This window comes from Atractosteus spatula, chromosome 9 (genome assembly GCF_055471065.1).
Source record: "Atractosteus spatula isolate fAtrSpa1 chromosome 9, fAtrSpa1.hap1, whole genome shotgun sequence".
NCBI lineage: Eukaryota > Metazoa > Chordata > Actinopteri > Semionotiformes > Lepisosteidae > Atractosteus > Atractosteus spatula.
In genome coordinates this window covers 29,089,554-29,113,752 of record NC_142714.1, presented here as the reverse complement: position 1 = coordinate 29,113,752, position 24,199 = coordinate 29,089,554, and the positions used below count along the sequence as shown (strand labels likewise).

The 24,199-nt window shown below is 39.7% G+C and overlaps 1 protein-coding gene across 1 annotated transcript in view; it reads left to right on the top strand.

The window, feature by feature from the left end:
- LOC148828490 (E3 ubiquitin-protein ligase MID2-like) overlaps positions 1-24,199 on the top strand; it is a 179,883-nt gene that overhangs the window by 78,940 nt on the left and 76,744 nt on the right. The window lies entirely within an intron of this gene.

The following is a 24,199-nucleotide window of genomic DNA, read 5'->3' as shown; positions in this document are numbered from 1 at the left end:
TCCTCAGACAGTGGAGAGTAAATCCATAGGAGAGCCAGTAACTTTACCCAGAAGTGAAGTAACAACCAGACGTGGCAGGGTTATCAGGAAACCGGCTCGTTACAGAGACATTTAAAAATATAGGACTTGCATAGCTCTCCAAATGTTAAATTGCCCTATTTTGTTTGTTTTATCTATGTAGATGTTGCTTAGACTGCTAGAAATGAGATGATATTTAGAAGTGACTTAAGTAGAAATTGAACTAAAATTTGAGTTAGTACGCATAGAAATAGTTGTAAAAAAAAGAAAAAAAAAGTTGAATGTGTTGAATAGAAATGGAAGGTTTTACATACATTTTGTTGTAATAGTTAATAACCGTTTACTGTGTGTTGATATAGAATTGTTACAATTGTATGGTAAAGTTATGGACTTTAAAAATAACAAAGGAAGGGATGTAGTATAGTGAGTAGATATTGCGAGACAACAGAACGACAGAGTAGAAGGCGGGAATATATGGTGTAAGGGCGTGATTTGTGTAGTTAATAAAATAGTTTAAATAATATAAGAACGGCTCTTTATTAAGATACACAACAAATTCTTGAAGCAAAATTAGCTGTTTGTCAAAATCTACTACTTTACAAGCAGTACACAACTTCTCAAAAGGTAGCTTTTGTCTCTTGTGCAAACTCAACAAAGGTTTATTTTTTTCATTCCAAAATTTCAACGGTATTATAACATTGTAGCGATTATGGTTCGCAAATGTAAAATCAAAATACACAAATTCCAGCCGGGTCTCACCTCCCGCTGTTCCAAAGCTGTATGGTTTCATAGTATGTCTCTCTCTCATCCAAGCGTTAATCCCAAATCAGCACAGTCTTCTCCATTTGGTGGTTTGAACCAAATCCTTTAGCTGACGTTGCCATTAAATGCGACCGAGAATACTCCAACTGGACCGTCACTCCGCCTGCCGTCAGAGTTGGGGGGGGGGGGGATATAGCCAATTCATAGAGGGGGATTATTAGGAGGCATGGGAAATTTGGCTAGGATGCCAGGGTTGCATCCCTACTCTTTTCAAGAGACACTCTGGGATTTTTAATGACCAGAGAGAGTCAGGACCTCGGTTTTACATCACATCTGAAAGACAGTGCTTGTTTACAGTATAGTGTCCCCGTCACTATACTGGGGCATTAAGACCCACATGGATTGCAGGTTTAGCACCCCCTGCTGGCCTCACTAACACCTCTTCCAGCAGCAACCTTAGTTTTTCCCAGGAGGTCTCCCATCCAGGTACTGACCAGGCTCATACCTGCTTAGCTTCAGTGGGTTGCCAATTGTAAGTTGCAGTGTGACATGGCTGCTGGCTTGTTTCAAAGGATGTGTGAAATATCTTTTCTTACTCCAGTTATTAATCCAATCTATTTTTACTCATCCGGTTATGTAAAAAATATAGCCAAAAGGATCGCTGTAAAGGATAAATTCCAAGCTGAATAGACAAGACTCAAAGTGTCTTCTCTAACTCTTCGGTTCACAGCTCGTTCATGGTCATTCATTATTAATATTGTAACGAACAACAGGCATACAGATAGTACATGCCGGTTGCAACGCGGTGACCGTACATCCCTCTGCTCCCCTGCACATAACAAGGCTGCTGTCCGCTGGTGCTGAATGAGGTCTTCTATAGCTCAGCTGGATAAACTTCTGTTAAGCAACATAGGAAACCTGTGTTTGAGCCCATGTGGTGAAGGACGGATGGGGGAAGGAGCAGCGAGGGCACAAGCCCAAGAATCTGAATTTGTTAAAATGTTATTAATAATATATTCCTTAATGCATTTAAATTAGAATGTTTTTACAAATATAAGAAGAGGCAATACACAATGGGTAAATATAACCCTTTTCCCTCCTTTAACTTAAAGAATTGCATGAAGAAATCCTAAACCTTCACTTAAAATTATTCATCCAGATACACACCCTCACACCATAGCCAACAACAAGCTATAATAGTGGACTATTTTTATATATTCGTCTATGTAAGAAACAAAGTAATTCTCTAATCGGGCTTTGAACCGCCTGGGTGCAGTGCAGTACATGACAGTCCATTGTCTATTACCATTATAAGGACAATAATATATATAAAAAAACGAATGGCAAATGTTTCCAAAATGTCCCCTTGTGATATTTTAGCTGCTTAGTTACATGACTCCATATTAATATTACTATCAAGAGGTATTAAATCAGTACAACTTTTATTAAATTAAAGTATTTTAAACGTTTAATTAAAAAGTAAAAATCTTGCAGTGCACACAAAGATTCTAAGATGGTAGTAGTTCAGGTGGGTAGCTGCGTCAGCATGCATAGGCTGCAAAGGAACAAGTAATAGGTTTATTCCATGCTGAAAAAAAGAAGAAAGAGAACACAACGTTTCGGCCGTGGAGCCTTCTTCAGGTGTGAGAACACCTGACATGACACTTCTTCACACCTGAAGAAGGCTCTACGGCCGAAACATTGTGTTCTCTTTCTTCTTTTTTTCAGCATGGAATAAACCTATTACAAGATTCTAAGATGATCACAAGGAAGAAAAATCACTCGTTTGTCACCCATAAAAAATGTTTTTTTAACTATCTGTCATGATCGCTACTCCTCCTCTTAAGGGCGCTCCAGCCCTTCCTAGTTCTCTCCCATTACCTGCACCTGTTCCCTATTTCCGTTCCACCTTAAAAGCCAGACGCAGACGTCACTCCTGGCTCCTCATTGAATCCCGCTTCGTGAGAGCCTGGGTCCTGCTGCGTCTGGCTCCATTATAATTTTAACCTTCCGTTCCTGATCCCCCCCGCCAGTTCCGACCCGGTTCCCGTGTTTTAAACCCCTGGATGGATCGACTGGCTATGGACTCTCACTTCTGTCTTGGATTACTCGTTTGGACTTTTACATGGATTGTTCGCCCCGGCATCACTACCCCTGGACACCTGCACCCCTTGGACACGCCTCCCTGTCTCCATACCGTCTCCTGCATGGCTTTTTCCCCAGTGCTTCCTCACTAATCCGGATCGTGTCATCTGCATAGGGCCCGGAAAGAACTGTTCGTGACACTATCTAAACCAGTTATTTACAGCTTTTAAAGTCATGAAATGTTTTAGGCACTTCATTGTATCTTATTTTTTACTTCGTTTTCGTTTGATTCTTAGAAAAGGATAAAACTTCATAACTTTTTATGAAGTACAGAATATAAGCTTAATAATATTACAACAAGCACGTTAAAACCAGAACCCATGTTACCAAGTTAAAGACTTTGATGCATAAAATATTTGTGCATAATTTAAATATTTATGATGAAGATGGAAGGCTGTGTACTTTTGACCAACTGAGCAGTCTTGCTTTTATAAAATATACCGACTTTTTAATGTTTAATGATTAACATGCTGTAATGCACAGTTTAAAATTATTAAAAGTCTAAACAGTACACAACTTAAATTCTTAATTGGAAAAATTGTCCATCAGCAGGTACTGGGATTTGAAACCAGACATTTTCTGGTGACAGCTCAAATGCTGTAATAATAATAGTTACTTATATATAACGCTTTTCTGGACACTCCACTCAAAGCATTTTATAGGTAATAGGGACTCCCACCACCACCAATGTGCAGCATCCACTGAGATGATGCGACAGCATCCACACTGCGTCAGAATGCTCACCACTCATCAACTATCAGTGGGGAGGAGAGTAGAGTAATGAAGCCAATTCATAGATGGGGATTATTAGGAGGCCATGATTGGTAAGGGACAATTGGAAATATGGCCAGGACCCCTAGTCTTTTCAAGAAACGCCCTGGGATTTTTAAAAACCAGAGAGTCAGGACCTTGATTTTACATCTCATCCAAAGGACAGTCCCCATCACTATACTGGGGCATTAGGACCCACATGGACTGCAAGGTGAGTGCCCCCTGCTGGCCCCACTAATACCTCTTCCAGCAGCAACCTTAGTTTTTCCCAGGAGATCTCCCATCCAGGTAATGGCCAGGCTCACACCTGCTTAGCTTCAGTGGGTTGCCAGTTGGGAGTTGCAGAGTGATATGGCTGCTGACATGTCTCTGTCTCTGTACATGTCTCTAATGTCTCGGTACATGAGACATTAAGCCTTATTAGCTCCACCTGGCAGTTTTACAAGGTGCTTCCGGATGCTATTATCATATTACAATTAACATGTGGTAAGATGCAGTATATTGGGCCACGCCCACCGCATTTTAACGCAGCTTACCTCACACATTTTGAATGCCTGGATCTGTACTTAGAGGCACATTATTTCTTTACTCTGTAGCACATCATATGTGAAAAGAGTGTAAGGCACACGGGGTTAAACACATATTTCTCAACAATGACAAAAAACACACTAAACTACACACAAAATAAACATAAAATAAACTAGTTATGCTATTTACCATTTTACAAATAGGGCATCCCAGAGGCGTAACATCTTAACCACCCTGAAAAAAACCCAGACTGCTACAAAATAACCTCTTAAAATAATGCCTTCAATGGGCAGGAAAAGAGATAAGCTGCTTTGTGAACTAAGCAGAATACAACCTGCGCTTAAATCTCTCTCACTTCAAACCTGGATACCACATAATGAATAGGAACCTCACAATCCTAGAAATACACCCACTAACCAGGTAAGGCCAAATGATTTCCTTACACATGAATTCAATAGATCCTTCATTTAGCAATTGTTAAATTGGTTTGAAGACATATTATAATAATAATAATTATTTTTTATTTATATCAAACTAGCAGCATGATATATGCATAAATGTGCACAGACAAATGAACATATAAAAATATAAAATAGTTATTCTAGGTCTTAATAGGCCAATTTGTTCAAAAACATGCAACTTACAAAAACTAAAATAGAATAAATTGGCATGAAGTACAGATGCAGCCATTCAAAGTGTGCGGTACAGACACGTACTGGAGGTAATTGGCTACGGCGTCGCGCATTGTGACACACAATTACGCGCGGTATCGCGGTACATGATTGGTTGACCGACAGGGGCACTCGTGGTCCGTTGGTCTGTCGTAGAAAGATTTACAGTAAACGTCTTTACTGTGCCCGTTTTAGTATTGAATATTTATATGGAATTTTACCACTGAAGGGAAATCTTAGTAGCTGAGCATAAAAAGAATAGGAGCATACTGTAACGCGTGTGAAGGCCATAAACGATATTAATTTTGGAACATAAACATACAGTATATGGCTGGTCTTGGTACTTTAAAGAAAAAATCCACACCACTATTTCATTTCTCCCTAAACATTTTAAGCATCGAAGTCTTTAACTAACGAGATACCGGAGTCAACAAGCATACTTTTAGAATTTGATTAAAAGGGAATATAATATGGAATCGCGTATCTAAAGAAATTAATAACGATATAATTATATTCATGTACCGCAACACAAGAATAGTACACGCTGTACATTGTCTGTTGATAATGTTTCTGTAGTGCTTTTTCAATACTATGCATGTGACCTTGCTGGTGGTGCTGTGGGTTAGGTTCCTGACTCCCATGTCACATGGTCTGTGATCAAATCCCACTGGAACCATGACTTTTTTTTTAACAAACATTTCTTTGAAAAAATGAAACGTTTCCCTTGGTCAGAGATTAAATAAAACCTCACTCGCACCAAACAAATTTATATTTCTAAATATCACAACATGATCGAATTTAAGTCATTTTAATAACAATGAATAGTCACCTATGCGTTACAATATAAACATTTATATTGATTTAAATCGCGGTTTGATTTAAATCGTAAACGCGTGTTTAAATATATGTATTTTTTCATTCACAATCAGACAAATGCAACATAAATTGATATCTTTGTCTTCTAAGTATCTTAATAAACTTTCAGCATAACTTTCTTCCCGTTTAGATTTATTTTTCTTGGGATCTTGGGATCAAACGTGGAAAGATTAGATTGTAATCGTTTTTATTTTTTAAATACATTTTATAAAAGTGTAATCTATGCTAAAAAGTTGTACATCACCTGCTATAAAGATACATATTGTAATATTGTAATACTTTCGGTGATTTTATATATCACCTTTAAAAGTGGAATCTCAAAGCAAAGTAAATACCCAACACTGATTGTACCCATCTGTCATGCTAATAAAGCACCTTGAATTGAATTGAATCGAGGGAGAGAGGGGGGGAGGGCGAGCGAGAGAGCCAGGACAGACAGGCAAATAAGATACACTCCACAGACATTCACAACAGCGACATATCATAAAACGTTTACACATATAGTTAAGTTATTACTTGGTTTTCAAAGTGCAATGAAATACAATATTGTTGTTGTTGCTGTTATTGTTGTTTTTATCCTGTAAAGCATTATGAGAAGCCACCTTTAAAGTCGATATATAAAAGCGCTGATTCTTATGGAATGTGTTCCGCCGGGGATTCAAAAATTGTTTTATTTTTTTTAATCGCATATCTAAGGAAATAGCAGTATAACTTTGTTCATGCACAAACAGTGGCATGTTACATTATTAATTTGGGTGTCTCCTCTTGCCAGAAAGCTCTAAATTGCATTTTGAGTGCGGTTTTTGACTTTTTCTAAATTGCAACCCATAAATAAAGCTGATACAGTTTAGACTTTGAATTATTTTAAACTGTATTACAGCAGCACAATGCACAATGCAACGTAAATTGCAAAAATGCACTTGGAATCTGTCCAAGCCCTACTTTGTCAGGCATTTTCTTTTACTGCAACGGACATAAAAACTCCCTTTCTTTTAACAGAGCATTTCGTAATTTCTAAATATGACAATTATTTAAACTGCGACACTTATCATTCAACCAGAGCTCGAAATATCACAAGGACCCTCAAGAGCACAGCAAAGACTGTATTAAAAGAATCGCGTATCTAAAGAAATTAATAAGATATAATTATATTTGTGTACTGCGACAGGGCTGTGTAGGGCTGTTTCACCTCTCTCTTCATGTGACTCTATTCAAAAGCCATTTAGCAGAGAGGGGATGAGAAGAGTGACAAACTAGTATACTTTAGATCTTTTTTTCTGAACCGGGGAAAATCTGATCATGTTTCTCTATAACAATAATAAAAAACATTATTTTACATATCAGCTTTAAAAGTGGCATCTCAAAGCAATACAGTAGATGGAAAAACAGTTAAAAGGACCAAAGTAAATACCAGACAAACGCAAATGCGTTTTTAATAAAATGCTTTTATTCATTCAGCAGAGAGTGAGAGGGACATCCAGCAGAGAGAGACACACACACCGGTTTTCATTGACAAAAAGTAATTGTTTTTTTACATTCCTCTTGTCTAACAGGAATGTTTTGTTTGTGGACAGACTGTTAGACTAGAGGAAAAGAGCGCCTCCTTCTATGGAGCATTCCGTTGATCCGATCACGAATTCTTTTCCAGTCGCACGAAGTAAGGGTTGAGAATCTCTGATTCACCATGCTACTAATGGTTTCCCAGAGATTGCAAGGCAAGGCACTTTTGCCTCTGGACCCATCGAAATTTACAGATGTGGTCAACCCCCAGTAAATTTCAAAAGTCACAAGATTTCGAAACACGAGGGAGGCGTAGCGGTCGGCTCTTGCTTTCCCGTCCAATGAAAGGCAGGTTCCTTTTGCCGAAGTCGGGAGACATCAGAGGCTTGCCACACCCGGACTGTTAAACCAACGCATTAGCACGTCAAAGCCCATTGAGGAGCCGGGCGCAACAATTGTTTTGTCCCTTGATTTACTGATTTGCATTAATTACAGAAATTGAGTTCCTGCTCTTTGCAGACGACCTGGTCCTGCTGTTGCCCACAGAACAGAGGCTGTGGCAGAACCTGTCACTGCTGGAGCAGCACTGTCAGACCTGGGCGCTGACAGTCAATCTGGACAAGACCAGAGTTATGGTTTTCCAGAAAAAAAGCCAGACCTCAGGGAAACAGGTACAAATTCACACTTACCAACAACAACACATTAACAACGGGAGCAGAGCCGAATTAGGCCAGTACCCAGTATTGTTAAACATACAGAAAAGAATATTAAAGTATTGGCTTTAGTATTAGCCATACAGAACATTAAAGTGCCCCTTTCCATTCAGCGGGTGTCTGAGCCGCTGTGTCCTGTCTTCTGACAGTCGCTGTTGTGAATGTCTGTAGAGTGTATCTTATTTTTAGTACTATATTTTTATATTATATTCCCTATTAATCAAACTCTAAGAGTATGTGTTACGTCCCAGTGTGTGTTCTGTGTGTGTTTTTTCTGTTATGTCCACACTGTTGACCCTTGATTGTTCTCCCTTCCCCATTGGCCCATCATTACACCACACTTTCAGTTGATGTCATCATCAATCAGCCCTCAGCCAATCAGAACACATTTTATTCAGCATATAACCTGGAGGTTTTCAGCAAGGAGAGGCCTTTCGTTTGACTTCGGTCCCGTTCGGTTTTGGTTTTTGCTTTTTGCTTTGCTTCGCTTCGCTTCTTGTTATTGCTTCAGCTTCGTTTGTTGGTTTGTTTTGCTTTGTGTGTGTATATTTTCGTATAGCTTCGGCTTTGTTGTTTTGTTGTTTTTTGTTAGTTTTTTTGTACTTTTGTTTGTTTGTGTGTTCATCCTTGTTTTGTCATTACCTTGCCCCAGTGTTACATGTTCAACTTTTGTGTTCTTTTGTACCCTGCTCCTGTTTATTACTCTTGTTTTCCCTTATTTGTCTTCCTGGTTCACTTGTGTTTTTGTGTGAACTTTTGTATATAAGGTTAGTTTAGGTTGTTGGGTACACTTACACACTTAGTTGATTTTGTATTAGTACACTAGTTTAGTACGGGTGAGTGCCATTTGTCTTGTATGGTTTTGGGTAGTCAGTGCAGGTTAGCTAGGGTGTTGAAGACGCCGAAGACCGTGTGTTTCGGGTTTTCTTTTGTAGTCAGATTAGCTTTCCCTCACTGTCCTAGCCAGCTCCATTTTGTTTGTTATTTTCTTTCCTTTGGCACCACTCTAGTTCCTTACCCTTCTTATCACGCTTCCTAGTCCCTCACCAAAACCCCCCTGCTTCCAAAAGAATTATCCTAAATGTTACACCCCTTTACCCCTAGACACTTGGGGTCGTAACAGTATGTATCGGCTTGTCCCCCCCTCCCGCCCCTCTCTGTGTACAGTAGAGCCTCCTGTCCAGCCAGCACATGTCCACAGACATTCACCACAGCGACATATCATAAAACGTTTGCACATATGGTTAAATTATTAGTTGTTTTTCAGGAAGTTAAAAAAAACACTTGAATTACTTATCCAGTCTCTCGAATGCAACAAATGTCGGGCAATGTGTTTTTTTTTAATCCAACATTGACAGCCACATCTTAAATCTTGTCAGTCAGCTCTTTTTTCTCTATTTGAATTGTGGCGATTTAAACAACCTGGGATAACAAGTGGTCTCAAAGTCACCGAGCTCACAGAGCTTCAACAACAGATGACAATTCCCTTAGTCCTTCCTTAGTCTTCCTGAAATTGTCGGATTATGACTGAATAAAAGCATCTTATTAAAAACACGTTTGCGTTTGTTTGGGAGCTATATTATGTATTTTTCATATGTAAGATATAATGATGTGTTCCCACTTACACATCACACGACTTTAAAAGCTAGAAAAACAGGTTTCGATTCACATTATCTGGCGAGCCTTGTTTTGTCAAAGGACAGCACAAAAAAACAGACAATACACAGGGGGGGGAGGGCAAACGAGAGAGAGTTTTTTGCCCTCTGTCAGAAAACCATAAATCACCCGGGGCAGAGACTCTGGGGTGATCATTGTGTGGTACAGAGCGGAGCTCAGTCACTCCAAACAAGTAGTAAAGAGAGAAGAGTCAACAGTTGATTTAAGGACGTTCTGTCAAAGTGCAATGAAATACAATATTGTTGTTGTTGCTGTTAATGTTGTTTTTATCCTATAAAGCGTTTTGAGAAGCCACCTTTAAAGGCGATATATAAAAGCGCTGATTCTTATGGAATGTGTTCCGCCGGGGATTCAATTTTTTTCTTAATCCAATTAAATAGCAGTATAACCTTTATGTGATATCACCTTAAGGACAGCACATACAAGGGTTAATTGCACAATGAACCGCGCCAAGAAATTTAAAATAGTCTTCTTTAGGTGTGAGGGTAGAAGTGGATCGCAGCAGGCATAATCAGCAAATTAGGAAAACAAAGAACAGGACAGGTGAGACGTTTATCCAGAGAGCGAGTGATCAGAAAAAGGGACAGCTGTTACGCCCAGGTTTTCGACGCAATTGTTGCTAATGCATCAGACACTCTTCCTGGTGTCCTGGTATTAGCTCATCGGTATGATGTAAGTTTTATCTGTACCATACCATACAGTATATAGGTACAGAATTCAAGCTGCACCACCGTATCGCTTTGGTAAGGAGACGGACTATGGCCAAAATCACGAAGACTCTCTCACACCAAATAATGAAGATGAAAAGAAACAGGAAGTCAACACGGGACATTGTACAGCATTTGGCTTCGATGGACATCTTCGTTTCTGAAAGAACAGTGAGACGACATTATAAAGGGGAGAGGGGGCAAAGAGAATCTAAACTGAGGACGATTCAAAGGTAAATAACTTTCTAAAAATAATATTCTTGCATGTAAATACAACAACGCACATTATTTTTAAAACTAACTGTTGATCTCTTTTTTTTTCAAGTCCTATTGTGCGAGCTATCGACAAACTGACTGATGAAAATGATGAGCTACCGGTGATGCAAGTCCAAAGATGGCTATGGGCTGACCTCGGTGCGACCGTTAGTCCGACATCGATAAGAAGAGTGCGCAGGAGGCTTGCATGGAGATACAGAAAAACCAACACATGCCCCATGATAAGGCTAAAAAACAAAGAGGAAAGACTCAAACAAGCGCTCCAATGGATTGAACAGGGGGAGGCGTTTCAGGATGTACTTTTCACCGACGAAACAACAGTGGCTCTGGAACAGTTTTCAACAATGTCATTTTGCAAAAAGGGGAGATATGTGGACAAGCCAAAGCCCAAACATCCACTGAAGGTTCACGTCTGGGGGGGTATATCTAGAAGAGGCCCAAAACACACAGCAGCAAGGGCGAGGCTTGTAGCAGAAGGAGTGAACTGGGTGAAAACTCCAGCCGAATCCCCAGATCTAAATCCGATAGAGATGGTTTGGCATTCGCTGAAAGACTACGTTCGGAAAACTGCTAAGCCCGTCACAAAGCAGGAACTGATCGATGCGATCTCTAAATTCTGGGAGGAAGAACAGACCGAACAAAATTGTAACAATTTTATTAACAGGCTGTTTCGTGTTCTTCCTAGGATTGTTGACCGGGGCGGGGGACATTCGGGACTGTGAGTCTGAGAAAGACAGTCTCACGTTTGTGGACAGTCTGTCCACAAACAAAACATTCCTGTTAGACAAGAGGAATGTAAAAAAAACAATTACTTTTTGTCAATGAAAACCTGTGTGTGTGTGTCTCTCTGGTGGATGTCTCTCTCTCTCTCTGCTTGAATGAATAAAAGCATTTTATTAAAAACGCATTTGTGTTTGTCTGGGTATTTACTTTGTAATCTGTGGTTTACATCTACTGTATTGCTTTGAGATACCACTTTTAAAGGTGATATGTAAAATAAAGTTTTTTATTATTGTTATAGAGAAACATGATCAGATTTTCCCTGGTTCAGAAAAAAAGATCTAAAGTGCTTACACCTAACTTTCTTAATTCGATGTATTTAAAGCAGTGAACTACTGTAGGTGTAACATAACATTCAGAAATACAATCGAGAATAGTTTTGTGGTGTTTGTATAGATGAAACGTTCCTTAAACATATAACGTAATAAAATTAAAGACGATTAAAATCTGTAATCTTTCCACTTGTACTGTATGTCATCGGAAAATACAAGAAGTTTCTGCTTTGTGTAAGGATGGTTTCAAAAAGTAATCTAAGTGGTGAGAAAGCTGTGCTCAATGTATTTAAGGGACTTAAAAGTAAAAGGAGATGCTTCATATTGCTTGACTAATTTTAGAAACTAAGTTATAAATGCAGACGCTCCCTCGGTGCCGCGCCGGGTGTAAATATCTAAATATACATTCGTCCCGGGCAAAGGCCGAAAAGCGCCCTGCTGGGGTGCGCGGAGGTGGCAGGACAGGAGTGAAAGTGGTCAGGGCGGGGTTTAGGAAGGCCGCCGACCAGTGCGGCTGTCCCACAGTGAAGCGGGCGTACAGTCTGGGCAGGTATAGATTACACTTTTCTAAAACGTATTTGAAAAATAAAAACGATTACAATCTAATCCTTCCACGTTTGATCCCAAAATCCCAAGAAAAATAAATCTAAACGGGGAGAAAGCTATGCTGAAAGTTTATTAAGATACTTAGAAGACAAAGATACTGTATCAATTTATGTTGCATTTGTCTGATTATGATTAAAAAAAACACATATAATTAAACACGCGTTTGCGATTTAAATCAAAACGCGATTCAAATCAATATAAATGTTTATATTGTAACGCATACTGTCCAGCCTCCATTTCTCTATAAAAATTTACTCTATTACAAATTTACAATTTGTTGATAATAGAAATGTTAGGTTCTCTAAAGCTTTGTGATAGTTGACCCACCCAGGCAGCAAAAGCTGCACTGGTAAGATGCGACACCGAAGATATGATTAATAACCTTTTAAATCTGAAGGGAGATCTGAAGGGATCCCCCCACACACATACACAATAGAAGCAGGAAGCAGAAGCAGGGACCGTTGTCAGAAGGGAAGATGGTGACCATTCATTGTTATCAAAAATGACTAAGATTCAATCATGTTGTGATATTTTGAAATATAAAAGTCAATTGATTGTCCATAATATTGCTATTCTATTTTTTTGAAGAAATGTTTGTTAAATGAAAAGTCACAGCACTAGCTGGATTTGAAGACACAACCTGTGCATTGGTAATCAGGCACATAGACCAGTGGGCTACAAGGGAAATCACATGAAGGGAGAGGCGAAACAGCCCTACACAGCCCTGTCTCAGTACACGAATATAATTATATCTTATTAATTTCTTTAGATACGCGATTCTTTTAATACAGTCTTTGCTGTGCTCTTGGGGATCCTTGTGATATTTCGAGCTCTGGTTGAATGATAAGTGTCGCAGCTTAAATAATTTTAGTAGTTAGAAATTATGGAACGCTCTGTTAAAAGCAAGGGAGTTTTTATGTCTGCTGCAGTTTTTTTGCAACATGAATATAATTATATTGTTATTAATTTCTTTAGATACGCGATTCCATATTATATTCCCTTTTAATCAAATTCTAAAAGTATGCTTGTTGACTCCGGTATCACGTTAGTTAAAGACTTCGATGCTTAAAGTGTTTAGGGAAAAAAGGAATACTGGTGTGTATGTTTTCTTTAAAGTACCGAGACCAGCCATATACTGTATGTTTCAGTTCCAAAATTAATATCGTTTATGGCCTTCACACGCGTTACAGTATGCTCCTATTCTTTTTATGCTCAGCTACTAAGATTTCCCTTCAGTGGTAAAATTCCATATAAATATTCAATACTTAAACGGGCACAGTTAAGACATTAAATATACATATACATACTGTATACAGTACAGTTTGCATACGGTAATATGTTTATGTTCCTAAATCAATCTCTTTTATGAGCATGTGAAAGGCATGGTGAATCGATTCTCAAAAATTACTGTACTTTGCATGATTGGAAACAAATGCGTGATTGCGAAATGCTGTGGTGTTACTTTTACAAAGACGGTCAATGAAAAAAATAATGTGGACCAGGGCAATACTTTGAGTTTACAGCTTGTCCAAGGTCATTCATTATTAATACTATTAGTAATATCTTCGTTAAAGACTTTGATGGCGACAGCTCAAACATGAGAGGTTGAGCTTTATTAGCTCCACCTTGCGGAAATTCCGGATACTATTATTTTGCTTGCGGTATTATAGGAGAATTTACGGTAACTAGCGGTATTTACCGGTAACTCGCGGTAGAATTTTGGACACCATTTACAGTGAGATGAGAGGTTTTCTATGAAGATGTAACCTGTCTGTTCCTTTAAGCAGCAGAAGCTAAAATGGACATGACGGACATTTCCACATTGGAAAAAGAGATAGAGTCATTATTTACTTGGTAGTTGGGTGGGAAATGGGGTGGCCATGTAAAGACAAGTTGCTGAAACCCCAATAAAAGGAGAAGCAGCAGAGAACAAAAGATCTCCCACAGAATATTGAGGAAAATGGTTGCTGTGAGTTGTCACAAAAGTTGGTCAGGCATTATTCAGTTTTTCAGGCATTATTCAGATTCAGTTTTGAATCTTTGTGAGCAAGTTTCCGTCAGTGTTTAAGAGAATCTGTAAATGGCAAGACAGATAAGATATTTGGTGACTGAGGCCATGTCCCGGTATGCACACTTGCGGTCTTGTGCCTTTCATATGCGTGTTCTCGCTTAGGTCTGCAAGGGCATAAGATGTCCCATATCTAAATTTGTATTTCACAAGGGTGCTCATGAATGCCCCCTAATGCACCTTTAATGCACCCTTCCCTAAAGTCTGCATCTGAACAGACTTTGGTGAAGGGAATTACCCCCGGTTCTTTATGGAATGGTGTTGTTTCATGTTGTAGCCTGAAGAAACATTAAAATGTCAGAGTCCGGGTGTTGGTGAAAGAAGAGCTGTTTATTCGTATGCATATGGGAGATCACCTTGCAAAAACTAGTCTCTCCGAAATATGTTGCTTAGCATTTTTTTAAACACAGTAACAGACAAGCTTCCTACTTTTGACATAGATTACCTAACCCCTAAAATGAACCATTTGTTTATAAGTCAAGCTTGGGTAGCGGAAAACAACCCCCTATTAAGACTTTCGTTAATGCTTACATTCACAAAACAAGACATTCGACATCCTTTTTACTACATTTAAGACATGAGCTGTATTTTTCCACTGACCTATAGATGCCCCCTGGTGTGTTTCCACTTGTTAGTTAGGAAGCTAAAGGTAAGCAGTTTGTTAGCTTATATAAAATCTATAACATTCCTTCAAGTCTAACAAAGCAGAGAAGTTGCCACTGAGAATAATATATTGTTACAGCTTTAGGTGACTGAGAAATGAAAACAGAAAATAGAAAATGTTTGTGACACTTGGAAGAGCAAACACTTCTAGATTCAAATGAGAGAGGTCTGGTGTCCCTTGAGCAGAAACAATTGTAAGGTATACCTTAGTATACCTAGGTAAAATGTGGGTTAATGATTGTAAAGGAGCAGTACAGAAACACACAATATAAGATCGCATTAAGAGCACAAAGAAAGGGAAGAAACAAGAAGCATGGAAGAAGAAGGAGAGTAGTGACAAGAGTACAGAGGATTTGGGACTTGAGGCTTGCACCAGGCGAGAGCTCCTCCTTCATGATCATCCAAACCAAACCTGAATGGAGCTAAGTATTTGAACCTTGCTAGAAAGAGAGCACTATTCTGTGTTTTAGTGAACTTGGGTTTTCTGAGTAAAAGATACCTCAGTTAGAAATATATTTCCTGCTTAGGGTGTATAGATATGGATTTCTATGGATAAAGATATGCTAGTAGCCATATCACTCTACAACTCACAACTGGCAACCCACTGAAGCTAAGCAGGTGTGAGCCTGGTCAGTACCTACATGGGAGATCTCCTGGGAAAAACTCAGGTTGCTGCTGGAAGAAGTGTTAGTGGGGCCAGCAGGTGGCTCTCATGCTGCAGTCCATGTGGGTCCTAATGCCCCGGTATAGCGACGCGGACACTATACTGTAAACAGGCGCTGTCCTTCGGATAAGACGTAAAACCGAGGTCCTGACTCTCTGTGGTCATTAAAAATCCATATGGTCATAATAAATCCCTATGAGACAAGCATGACAGTTGTGCTCCAGTATACCATAACAGAGAAACAGACACCCCATTAATAGTACATTTTAGTTCTAACTCATTTTGCTCAATTGACTGGGACAGACTTAGGGAAGCTAGAAAGGAGCTCTCTAGTTAAACAGATCTTTCAAAGGACCATTAATCTTCCTCAGACAAAGCTCTTAGCAGGGAGATACATTTTTTCTCTGTTCTTCCCTGTCAGCTGAACCAAAGGACAGGTCCCTGCTTTTCTTCATCCTGCATGCACTTTCTGCAGTTTCTCTTAAAATGACCTGTATTCTTTTTGTTTACAGTAATTGTAAACCAGAGATCTCCCCCGGTCAGCCTGTCTATTTAGTTTCTGAGATGTATCCAATTTCTGTGGAATACACCCCATGTGAACTGCTCGCACCTTAGTGTACATTTCTCTCAATTTGTCGGCAGAGTTTAACAAGTTCTGCACATTTCACAGTGGTGTTATCCACCAGTCATAATTCTGAATCTACAGCATTTTAGCGATATCTGGTTTCAAGCCATTAAATAAATTTGCTTAATTACCGATGAGGCATCACCCCTTTAATTTAACCTAAGGCTAAGCAGTATAAAGCACAAATGCTAACCACTGTGGGACCATATTGTCCCCATATATTTCAACTTTTGTTTCAATTAATTTTATACAAATACTATGATTAGATAACTCATTTAGGTCCACCTGTACTGTGCTGGTATTTGTACTTATACGTTTCAGACACTTTTATATTTTCTAGTCACTTAAGTTGCTTTTTGATTTGCTTTAGTTAAGTCTCTTTAGTTAAGTCTCTAGCCAGTCTGGCTGTCTAGACACACTCACACCATCATCTACTGCAACTAAACTAACAGTTATGCACTGAGGTTTTTTACACACACACATATGCTGGCATACAAGTTCATAAGACACACATACACATTAAGAATATTTTGTTTCGTAATACATCCTTAAGGTCTTAGATTATGTCTTATGCTTCATGAAAAGTTTAGTTAGAATTTAAATATAACACGCTATATTTTGTTTTACCTTTACATGTATCTATTTTAACAGCATAACTTTTCATAAACACAGCATCACTTATTCCAATATCTGTCTGTTTATCCTGACACAACTGCTCAGAAACTTTCTGATAGTCCTGCTCAGACCAAACACCATTTGATCATCCATATTTCTTTTTCAGCTTCTCCTCACACACACTAAGTACTTTGCACCCAGTATTCAAACACCTTTCCACAAGCTGCAACATCCCACACACCCTCTGCAAGACCTAACTTTTTCCTCAATTTCTCTTCAGTTTCCTTCAACCTCTTCTCCTTACTCACACCATCTGATAACTGTACTATTGTCTCATCACACCAGTTTTCATCCACTCTGAAAACAACAATGAAACAACAATGAAGTGCATCTGGGCTTCCCGGCAAACAATAAAATACTCGCCCAAGATTGAACCGGGTCTTACAGCAACCAACTCACCACTGCACCGGTGCCTTCCCTTGGGCCAGGGAAATACCTGCTGGCTCGGCAAACTTACACTCAGGCTGTACTCGCTGGACAAGGGAGCCTCCCCACCACAGCACGAGAGAGTCGGGACTTTTGGAAAGAGGAATCCTTACCTTTGATTTTGTGCACAGAATGCCATCTCAGGTGTTGGATGGGAAAGTCTCATGTCGATGGAGTACCCTGCTCTCAGTGCCAAATTGTAGAAACCAAGAGATTTGAGTCTGAAGTGTCCATTCGTCAAGCCAAGCTTTATTGTGTGCATACAAGAACCACAATAAGGACCCTAGTATTTATAGAAGATCAAAGGGAATATGGCTCTACACAGCTTAGATATACTTTTCTCTACACCCTCCCCCTCCTGTCTTTGAGGTAACTTTCTCAAGAAACCCTGGGACTCAGAAAGCACTTAAAACATTCCTTTCTTATCAGAGGTTTAGTATAAACATTTCCCATTAGGGAGTTTAGTACAAGGGGGGAGAAGCATCTGTTCTAAAGCAAGCACAGTGAAGGCTAGAGTTTAGCATGTGAATACAGCAGGAGTTCACAGCTCCTACCACTATATGGGTATAGGGTATCATACAGATTCTGCTAGCAGGCTCCATCATAAGGTAACAAGAATTAAGACAAACTGACTGAAAAAATACTTAACCAACGGCTAAAGCTCCAACTAAAGATATGGAATACAGTTATAAAAGAGTATAATTTAAGTGATGCAGTAATGGTACTCACATGGTGCACCTATGATAAGGATACTAAACCAAATTGGATAATAGATTTATAGTTTGGATAGCAAAAGGAATAATGGGATTCCAGAATTATTCACAGCCTTGGTAAAAATGAGCAAAAAAGGCTATGAAAAAATGTCTTTGTTGTTTATCAGCTTGATCTTACACTGAAAATATGAGAGAAATCTAACCTTTCAGTGAGGTAAAATTATTCAAAGAAAAGAAAATCCTTATAAACTATAAACATTTTTCTCAAAAACACAGGTGTCACAATTATCGGCACCCCTGTATTTAGTACTTTGTGCATCCTTCCTTTGCTAAGATAACAGCAGTGAGTCTTCTCTTATAATGCTGGATGAGGTGGGAGAACACTGTAATAGTGTCGGGTTCAGATGGGTGCTGCCTGAGCACCGGTAGAGCGCTTCTTATCCTTGAGCGGTGTGCCGGTGTGTAGTCATCTGGGAAGGTGACTGTTCTACGGTATACGAGAGGATCGTATTTGTAACGAGAAGAATAAATAATTTTGTAGCAAAAGAATAATCCTCATGTAGCCGGCTTGTGAAGACATTTGGTTCTAAGGTTGAACACCGTCCGCGAACGCGTTGGGATCTTAAAGTGCAGACCTGATTAGCCTCAGGTCTGGTAGCTGTACATTCCCGCGGAGTAGGTAGTGCAGTGGGAGGTGTGCTCCACTGTTATATACCATCCCCCTCAGTTTAGAGGGGATTCCCTAAGCATCCAATTGGTGTTGTTGGGAGAGGGCATCTGTGTTTTGGGCATCTGTGTTCCCCACCCGGTGTTGTACCACGAAACAATAAGGTTGCAGGGCAAGGAACCACCTGGTCACCCGGACATTTTTCTCCTTATTAGATTTCATCCAGATGAAAGGTTCATGATCTTTAAAGAGGGTGAATTCCCTGCCCAACAGGTAATATTTCAATGTTTTGATTGCCCACTTGACTGCAAGACACTCCTTCTTAACAATAGCATATCTTTGCTCCTGGGGCAGTAGCTTTCTACTTAAGTAAAGGACAGGATGTTCTTCGCAATTAAACTCCTGAGACACGGCTGCCCCATGCGCTTTTCGGAGGCATCCGTTTGTAAGATGAACCTTTGTTGGAAGTTCGGGCCCCTTTGGACTGGATCCTGGCATAAAGTGACCATGAGGTCAGTAAAGGCTTTAGCCACCTCCTGGGTCCAGTGCACGGTCTGGGGAGCTGCCGCGCGCATCAAATCTGTCAGAGGAGCAGCCCTTTCTGCAAGATGGGGAATGAACCGTCCATAATAATTTAGGAGTCCCAAGAAGGCCTTTATCTGGGTTTTTGTTTTGGGTATTGGCCAGTCTCGGATGACCTCTATCTTGTCGATTTGAGCCCAGATTCTCAAAGTATTACGCTGGTCCACATTCTATCTAACCGTCTTTTTAAATGAAAAGACTTTATTTTTTTCATTAACAAACACCACAGCATTTCATTGATCTAACTAACGAGGACAGGACATTAAATAGCCAATTTGATAAAGGAATAAATGACTTTTTTTGTTCATTTCTTTAGCACATTTGTATAAGCACTTGGAAACTGTCCAATCCCTACTTTGTCAGGCATTTTCTTTTACTATAACGGACATAAAAACTCCCTTGCTTTTAACAGAGCGTTTCATAATTTCTAACAACGAAAATTATTTAAACTGCGACACTTATCATTCAACCAGAGCTCAAAATATCACAAGGATCCTCAAGAGCACAACAAAGACTGTATTAAAAGATACTTGTATCAGATACATGAGAATCCAAGCTTTTTTATCTACGCTTTCTTATCTACGCTAAGAAGTAGTCTTTAAAATTTATCACACAGTAAAAAGTCAAATTTCTGGGGCATCCGTATACCAGAGATTATGGTACCGCTTCAGAAGGGTGTCAGCCAGTCAGATTCCAGGACCAGAATTATCTGTTTTATAATCGGGAATATAATATGGAATCACATATCTAAAGAAATTAATAATGATATTAATTGAAGGATCTAAATATCTAAATCTATGTATCTATATAGCTGGTAGTATTACTGTATTTCACTTTCTTTGTAAACACGTTTTGTTAACACCCGAATCACAGGTGGATTCTGTTTTTTTGGTCTGTTATGGTCTGTACTAGCTCAAATCCTGCTTAACTAAAAATTAGACACAAGAAGAGTATTATTGGACAATTTTGTGAGGCTCTGGCAGAATTTCTCTGTAAACTGAAGAGTTATAGAGGAGACAGGTTGTGTATTGCTTCTTTTGACACTTGTAAAAAAAAACATTCCAATGTTAATGCGACACGGAAGATAATGTGGTGTATTGGTCGTTAGTGAAAAGATTTAATTATTTAATCTCTTTACTGTGCACATTTTAATCCACTTAGTATTGAATATTTATATGGAATTTTACCACTAAAGGGAAATTTTAGTAGCTAAGCATAAAACGCAGAGGAGCATAAGGAAGATCATAAACAATATTAATTTAGGAACATAAACATATTATGTAAACTGTATGTTGCTGTTATTGGTATTTTAAAGAAAAAATACACACCAATACTCCATTTCTCCCCAAACATTTTAAGCACCAAAGTCTTACATGTGGTTGACCTTCCGACCATATTACTGTAATATCTGTATTGCTGTTTCAGTGTGTGTCATACGACTTGCCTTGGTGGTGTCACGGCTTAAGCAACTGATGTATAGTATAAGCTTGAGGTCGGGTGTTCAAATCCAGCAATCACTATGAGTGTTCTTTTAACAAAAACACTTCTTTGAAAACTAACATAGCAAATATTATAGATACTACGGTATATTGACATTTTTTATATTTCAAAATAACACATGTTCGTACTGTATGTACTACTGTACACAGCGGTACCGCAGGTTGAACTGTAGGGCACAAATCCACCTGAGCCCAAAGCCCAACAGTATGTGCATTCGCCTGGCGCAGTGCGATTTTCATCACTCTCTGCAGGAGTGCTGGCTGTGACGAATTAAACCGGTTTCACAGGTATTTTCAAAGTAGAAGGGGTTGAGTCTTCCAGCGAAAAGTTCCTCCCAGAACTTGTAAATTGTTGTTGTTATTGTTGTTGTTATCCTGTAAAGCGCTTTGAGAAGCATACTGTCCAGCTTGTCAGGTGCATTCTCTTGTAAAATAATAAGTAGAGCGTTGGGCTTATTAGTGCTCCACTTACAGCAACCCAATGTAAATACATTTTGTCTCCAAAGTCACCACCACTTGTATGAATCATAACCCTGCCAAACGATACAAATTCCGCTGCAATGGTTGTGTGCAGGAATTATTCAGTATAGCATCTCCATGCTCTGTGTGCAGATGCAAATGCATTAAAAAAAGTTTTTTTTAAAAAAAAGCCACCTTTAAAGGCGCTATATCAAATAAAATTTATTATTATTATTAATATTGATGATATTCTTCCTCCCAGGACTTGTAAAATTGTTGTTGTTATGGTTGTTGTTATCGTGTAAAGCGCTTTGAGAAGCATACTGTCCAGCATATTGTATTTCATTGCACTTTGACAGATCGTCTTATAATCACCTGCTGTTAGAATATCCCCCAAGAGGATATTCCCCCCAAGAGGATATAGAGGATATCCCCCAAGAGGTATCCAGGTAACAGTGAAACGGGTGTACAGTCTGGGGAGATCGCCCATTTTCCATGTAAATAGTTCCCTGGTTCCGCACCCCTTGGTGTTTCTCTCTCTCTCTTTCTCGCGCTATTGGCGGGCTTGTCTTGTGTCTCTCTCTCATCTGGGCGCGGGAGTGCTGCTGGCGGGTGGTGATGGAGAACAAATAAAGCGCAGTTTTTAACTCCACAACTTTCTCAACGAACCCAAATTCATTACATTGGTGTCAGAAACGGGAGGATGGACAGTGAACGGCCGATGATGTCGGACTCAGAGAACCACCGGTTCCCCCAGCCCCGGGGACTCCGGATGCTGTCAGGAAAAGGGAGCGGGGCGGCCTAAAGGGGGGAAGGCCGCCCTTGAGCGACGCTATCCCCGCTCCGGAAAGCCAGAAGGAGCGCTTCACCCCGCCTGCTGTGGGAAGAGTTGGCCACAGCCGGGGCTTATTCCTTCCCTGCCTCACCGAGGGCAGACCCTGCCAGGCCCTCATCGACACTGGTTTAACCATCACCCTGCTGCTGCCTGGTGTCCTGCAGGACACCGAGGCAGCCGGATCCCCAGTGCGCTCACCGGGCACTTTGGGGCTGCGAGGGTGAAACACCCCTTCTACCTTAACCCAGTCCGCGAGAACTGTATCCTGGGGTTGGACTGGTTGCAGCGTCCCTCTCTGTGTACAGTAGAGCAATCTGTCCTGGCTGGTGGAGCTCATACAGCTGTGTCTGGAGAGAATCCAGGGTATCAGCTTCAACCACACGGCTGGGCAGCTTGTTCCCCCCTCCCGCCCCTCTCTGTGTACAGTAGAGCCTCCTGTCCAACCAGTGGAATGCTACAGAACTCTAAACAGACAATACACATTAGCCGAATATTTGACCAAGATATCCAGACACAACTGTATGAGCTCCACCAGTAAAACTCAAAGTATTATGCTGGTCCACATTATTTGTAACTTTATTTTTTCATCGACAAAAAGTAACACCACAGCATTTTGTTGATCTAACTAACAAGGATAGGACATTAGCTAGCCAATATGATAAAGGAATAACTTACTTTTTTTGTTTATTTCTTTAGCACATTTATTTGAACATTTCCACCGATTGTACAAGCACTGAAAAACTGTTCAATCCCTAGTTCGTCGGGCATTTTCTTTTACTATAACAACTATATAAAAACTCCCTTGCTTTTAACAGAGCGTTTCATAATTTCTAACAACGAAAATTATTTAAACTGCGATACTTTTATCATTTATCAATGAGAGCTAAAAATATCACAAGGATCCTCAAGAGATCAACACAGACAACAGAAAAAGATATGTGTATAAGACACTGTCCATGGGAATCCAAGCTTTTTTATCTACGCTAAGAAGTAGTCTTTAAAATTTCTTCATTACACAGTGAAGTCAAAATTCCGGGATGTGCCTATATTAGAAAATATAGGACTTCTTCGAATGTATGTCAGACAATCAGACTTCAGGACCGGAATTATCCGTTTTATAGTGGAGAATATAGTGTAAAATCCTGGGTTTGGTAAAATGTTTCAGGCATTCATGTGAAGGACAACAGAGCTTTCACTGGCCGATTATCATTATTATTAATAATGATATTAATTTAAGGGTCTAAATATCTAAACATATGTATCTATATAGCAAGTAGTATCACTGTATTCCACTTTCTTTGTAAACACGGAAAAACAGATTCACAACACAACGCTGTATCACTGTGTAAAAAAAAACGGTTTGAACACCCTATATTGTAATACGTTGCTGAGCTAAGAATAGGAATGTTCCTGCCGTCAGAGGGAGTGGAAAGTGCCCGCGGTCATTTAATTAGTATTACAATTCGCACTGATTCCCTTGCGAAGATATGGACATAAGAATATTTGTGCATGGTCAAAAAATGGCATTAAGCACTTAAAATTAATATGGTTAATAATAGTAAACTGTAACATGCTGTAACAAGATCGGCTAAACTGGGAAGAAAATGCTTTCAGAGAAAATGTTTCAGGTGTGAAGAACATAGATCTCCAATGCAATTTCAACCAAACCTGTTCCCACACACCCCACCCCCACTACCATTAGAATATACACAAAGCACTGAAATCTTTCGAGCTGATGATCAGGTGTTTCCGTCAACACCTTCCAGCAGCACTTCCGTGCCCAGACGAGAGAGAGACACAAGACAAGCCCGCCAGCCCGAGAGAGAGCGAGAGAAACACCAAGGGGTGCGGAACCAGGGAACTATTTAGATGGAAAACGGGCGATCTCCCCAGACTGTCCACCCGTTTCACTGTTACCTGGATACCTCTTTATTTAGAACTCACTCTACCCCTTGCCTGTCTGACTTTTTTTAATCCTTCTGTGCCCAGATTGCAGCTGGTAAGATGTTTTTCCAAGAAAA